Source organism: Hevea brasiliensis, chromosome 16 (genome assembly GCF_030052815.1).
Source record: "Hevea brasiliensis isolate MT/VB/25A 57/8 chromosome 16, ASM3005281v1, whole genome shotgun sequence".
NCBI classification, from domain to species: domain Eukaryota; kingdom Viridiplantae; phylum Streptophyta; class Magnoliopsida; order Malpighiales; family Euphorbiaceae; genus Hevea; species Hevea brasiliensis.
Window position 1 is genome coordinate 25,366,034 of NC_079508.1, and position 6,096 is coordinate 25,372,129.

Consider the following 6,096-nt stretch of genomic DNA (forward strand, 5'->3'; position numbering starts at 1 on the left):
TATCCATGAATGCATGAGATGTATGGGAATGTATGCTATTATATGATATATGCATGCTAACTGGATATTGTGCAAAGTGAGACCTTAATAGTAATTAGAATGACCATAAAATCTTCCAAACAAATGATTAAGTTGGAAATACTATAATTAAAGTAATTATAACATAGGCCCTCCATTGGGGCAATTATTTTAAGAAATTTTAAATAGTTGCATAAGATGCAATTAATTTAACAGATTTTCTTAAGAATAATTGTTAAGCATGAGATGTTATAAATATGTAAATAGTTTGGTGGCCAATATTGGATGTACCTGAGGACATTAAAATTATTTGCATAATTACTGGCTCAATGGGATCAACTTAACTAATGCAAGATAAGTCAATAATGGATGTACCTGAGATTTTAAGCATTAGGGGCTGGGTAAAGGATTAAACCTCACATGAGATGTGATGGGTAAGGAGTTGCTCACTTATAGTTTATTGTAATTCCAATAATGGATGTACCTGAGGATGATCAATAGAATTATAAGAATTCAATCACCCACTAGAAATTCATTCAACTAGGATTTCCATTTTCTACTTTGGAAGTGTTGGATTCGCTAAGTTAGTGGGAGGACAAATTTGACTAAAAGACCATAATCATTTTGGTTAATTACATGATACATTTACTAATTAATTTAGTTATTTTCTGCAGTTAATTTTCTGATAAAAATGAGCACAGAACAACCACCACCATCTAATATCCTTGCAAGCATACTTGATCGCAATAGGTTGACAGGACCTAATCTGTCTGATTGGCTAAGAAATTTGAAACTTGTCCTGAACCTTGAACATATAGGATATGTTCTAGATTCAAATGTTCCTGGTCCCTTATCTCCAGAGGCCACTCAAGAGGAACATGAAACTTTGGACAAGTGGAAGGAGCATGGTATGAAAGCTAAATGTTACATGCTTGCTTCCATGAGTAATGAGTTACAGAAGCAGCATGAAAACATACAGAGTGCAAGTGAGATCCTCCTTCACCTATAAGAGTTGTATGGTGAGCACAGTAGGAATGCTAGGTATGAGATATCTAGACAGCTATTCCGTATGAAGATGTCTGAGGGACAGAATGTTGGGGATCATGTCCATAAGATGATTCAGCTTATTGAGCAGTTGGAACATCTTGACTTTAACATGGATTTCAAATTACAGACAGATTTGATCCTTTCGTCCCTTCCTGAGTCTTTTGGGAATTTTGTGACAAATTTCCATATGACTCAACAGGAATGCACCTTAGCTGGTTTACTCAACATGCTGGTTATTGCCCAAAATAATATGCCAGGCAATAAAGGAAAATAGGTAGCTTTGATTGCATCTTCTTCTGCTGGAAAGTCCAACAAGAAGAAGGGCAATAAGAAAAAGAAACCTCAGATTCTGGGTCCTTCCAAGAAAATAGCTAAACAGAAAAGGAAGACTAAAGCCGATGTAGGCAAAGGAAAGTGTTTCCACTGCCAAAAGGATGGGCACTGGAAAAGGAACTGCCCAGAGTATCTTGCTTCTCTGAAGGACAAGAAGGATACACCTTCGGAAGGTATGTCCATATCTTGTTATTTAGATTCTGATGATACTCATAGTTCATCTATAGCTTGGGTTTTAGATACTGGTGCCAGTTCTCACATTTCTAATGATATGCAGGAACTAGCAAATAGTAGCAGCTTGCGTTCTCAAGATGTTAGAGTCCGTATTGGCAATGGCTTAACTGTTGAAGCTTTAGCCATAGGATCTAATTCTTTTTACATGTTTGGACATGTTTTGTGTTTGGATAATATTTTATATGTACCTGATGCTTTTAAGAACATCATTTCTATATCTAGTTTGACTAGAAATGGCTATGAATTTCAGTTCACAGATGATGTTTGCAATATTTATTTTGGAAATAAATATGTTGGTTCGGGTTATATGAATGATGGTCTTTATTATTTGGATAATAATGACAAACACAAATTGAATGCAAGTGATCTAAAAGAATGCAATGTCATGGTGAAAACCTGTTAGTAGTATGCCCTAGAGCATATCATTTAGTATGTATCTTGTACATATTTTTATTAATAAAAGGCATTTCCACTTTTCCGTTTACATAATATATTTATGTGTAATAGAAAAGGTCCATTGATATTTTGTTAGAAATATTATTCTTAAGTTGTTAAGAATATGAGTGACAATATTTCTAGCACAAAGTATCATAAATAGGTTCACAATCGAGGATACTTCAGAATAAGGACATGACTTAACCAGAAAGATTGTATTCGTGTTTGTTCCCAAGTTATTTATATGAGATATAAATAAGATGGAATGGTGAGTCTCATGCCATATAACAAACATGATAGGCACTTATAAATGATAAGTAGGCCGAACCAGTGACACTTATGACAAGCACATGGAGTTTACTCTTGTCAATGTTTTGTCATAAATCATATCAGTGCATATAATCTTTAGACCTGAGATAGCACAGTTATCTTATATATAGGTAGTTTGAGTTTGATATTGCTTTCATACTTGTACTGTGTATAGGTATATGGGCATGTGTTGGCTCCTACTAGTTATATATGGAGGTAGGTGTTGATCAAGATGGAATCTGTTCCTCTAAGTAAATAGAAATAAAATCCTATGTTCATTTAATTGTTCTTTATGTTTGAAGTTCCTGGCCAGGACAGATAGATTTATTCAGAAAAGAGTTTCTAATGAGAAAATCTTTTTAATCAAGAACTGGAATTAAAAGAGAACATAATATTCATAGCAAATGGAGTTTGACATAAATCATGACTCCAGCTTGAGTTGGGATTTTGTAACAGAGAGATTCTAGTGCATGGTAACATATTATTATAGGTTCATTTAAGGTAAACCTTATTACTAATTGGGTGGCCATGGCATGCTATGCTAGGTGTTAACCATGGTCTATGAGGTTCATAAAATGATTTAGAGAAATCATTTATGGTAAGAAAGAGTTCTGATGATATTAAGAGTTGATATCATGTCTCATTGCCAATTAGTGATGAGTCTAGTAAGTCACACACATACACAAGTTATCACCTATTTAAATATGATTTAATTAATTAATTAAAGAGTTTAATTGATAAATTAAATATGTTTGGTTTGCAATTAAATTGCAAAGTCCCTAGCATGACTTGAAACCAAATCTAGATTATTGGATGTGTAGTATAAATTAAATTTATATTTAAAGTGTTTAAATATAAATTTAATTAATGAGAAATTAATTAATAGAGATTAATTAATTAATTTATATTTGATATAAATTAATTAGAAGAAGAAAAATAATTATTTTGGGTTAAGAACTCAAAATTAAGACACATGGGCATTTTGGTCATTTCACAGTGTGACACGTGGCACCATGAGATGGTGACGCATGGGATTACACATAAGCTTGCCAAATGTTTTTTTTTAGTCATGTAACATGATTAAAATCAAGATTAAATATAGGTTTGACACTTGGCACAATGTGATTGGGTCACTTAAACCTAGAGCTAATCAAAGGGTGACATGTGGCAAGGGTTTAATGTGTTAACCTAGCTATTTAAGTGTGGTTATGAAAAAAAAAATAACCGGCAGCCACTCCTCTCCTTTGTCACGCCACTTTGAGGCTTTTCATCTATTCTTCTTCATCTCTCATCAATTCAAAGAGATTAGCCATCAATCTCTTGAATTAAGAACACTAGAAATTGTTTCTAGTGTCCTGTTTACATCTCTAATCTCTTAAAAGGCAGAACTTGAATTTCTAATTAATAGAAAAGGCTTTAGAAGCTGTTCGAGGGCTGCCATAGGTGTTCTTGGTGTGGACAAGCTAGAGGGACAACATCTGGTGTCCTGAAGACGAATCTCAAAGGCGCAGACACGCTGCAGTGCATCAAGAGGTTAGTGTAATAGTTCTTAATTTAATTTAGGGTTCTAAAATTAATCTGATTAATTTTAAAATCTTAAATGGCAAATACAGATCCAAAAACATATTAAAAGAGTTTTAATATGTTGTTTATCATTGAAATCAAATAGATAAAAATAAATCTTGCATGATGCATGTGACCCTAGGTGAAAATTTTTGAATTCAATGGTATAAACTTATGTTTTTCACGCTTCCGTTCCTTCAATTGGTATCAGAGCCACTATATTTGCCATTTAGATTGTCGATTATATGATTTAATTGTGTCTTTGATCATGAGATCAAAAGATCATTGCTGGTTGCAAAGCAAGGTGGCGGCATATTTAAAAAAACACCATCAATGGTGCGCATGGTCTGGCTACCATGGGTGGTTCAAGGTTTGGCTTTTAATTATGCAATTGTTGTATGATCTAATGCCTATTCTTTGACTAATTAAAGTGTTTAATTAGTAATTTTAATCACACAATTAAATTATGATTCAAATCTGAATTTTAAAAATTGTTTGAATGTGATTCAAATCTGAATTTTTAAAGTTGTTTAAATCATATTTAAATCTGATTTTTTAAAATTGATTGAATAAAATTCAGATCTGATTTTTTAAAATATGTTTGAATGTGATTCAAATCTGATTTTTTAAAAAATGTTTGAATGTGATTCAAATTTGAATTCTTAAAGTTGTTTTAATGTGATTCAAGTCTGAATTTTTAAATTTATTTGAATCATATTGAAATCTGGATTTTTAAGTTGAATATGAGATATTCAATTTAATTTAAGTATATATGTTTTATTTAATTGTTAAATAGTGATATGCATGATGGATGATCATGGACTATAAAAGACTAATGTGATTGGATTTATTTCTTTTATGTTTCTTTGGTATTGTAAATTGATTAATTTATTTTGGGCATGTATTATTAAGTTTGTAATAATTTTTGGGATGTAATTTCATTTATTTAAGTTCTTGTAAATTCGCCTTGGTACGTCAAGGATTACCATGTAATATTGGATTGCAAGAAGTTCAAGGAGGTCAAGAGCATTGGTGGGACCAGTGGGAGGAATTCAAGATCAAGTGTTGATTATGTACTCCTTCAGCAACTCTTGTAAAATGAATGAATGAATGAAATGCACCTAGGAATGCCCTGATTCAATTCTTGGTGGCTCAGAATTGAATCCCTTAGAAAGTCCATGATCATACCATATTTATTGCTTATCCATGAATGCATGAGATGTATGGGAATGTATGCTATTATATGATATATGCATGCTAATTGGATAATCTACAAAGTGAGACCTTAATAGTAATTAGAATGACCATAAAATCTTCCAAACAAATGATTAAGTTGGAAATGCTATAATTAAAGTAATTATAACATAGGCCCTCCATTGGGGTAATTATTTTAAGAAATTTTAAATAGTTGCATAAGATGCAATTAATTTAAGAGATTTTCTTAAGAATAATTGTTAAGCATGAGATGTTGTAAATATGTAAATGGTTTAGTGGCCAATATTGGATGTACATGAGGACATTAAAATTATTTGCATAATTACTAGCTCAATGGGATCAACTTAACTAATGCAAGATAAGTCAATAATGGATGTACCTGTGATTTTGAGCATTAGGGGCTAGGTAAAGGATTGAACCTCACATGAGATGTGATGGGCAAGGAGTTGCTCACTTATAGTTTATTGTAATTCCAATAATGGATGTACCTGAGGATGATCAATAGAATTATAAGAATTCAATCACCCACTAGAAATCCATCCAACTAGGATTTCCGTTTTCTACTTTGGAAGTGTAGGATTTGCTAAGTTAGTGGGAGGACCAATTTGATTAAAAAACCATAATCATTTTGGTTAATTATATGATACATTTACCAATTAATCTGGTTATTTTCTGCAGTTAATTTTCTGATAAAAATGAGCAAAAAAAAACCACCACCATCCAATATCCTTGCAAGCATACTTGATCACAATAGGTTGATAGAACCTAATATGTCTGATTGGCTAAGAAATTTGAAACTTATCCTGAACCTTGAACATATAGGATATGTTGTAGATTCAAATGTTCCTGGTCCCTTACCTCCAGAGGCCACACAAGAGGAACATGAAACTTTGGACAAGTGGAAGGAGCATGATATGAGAGCTAAATGTTACATGCTTGCTT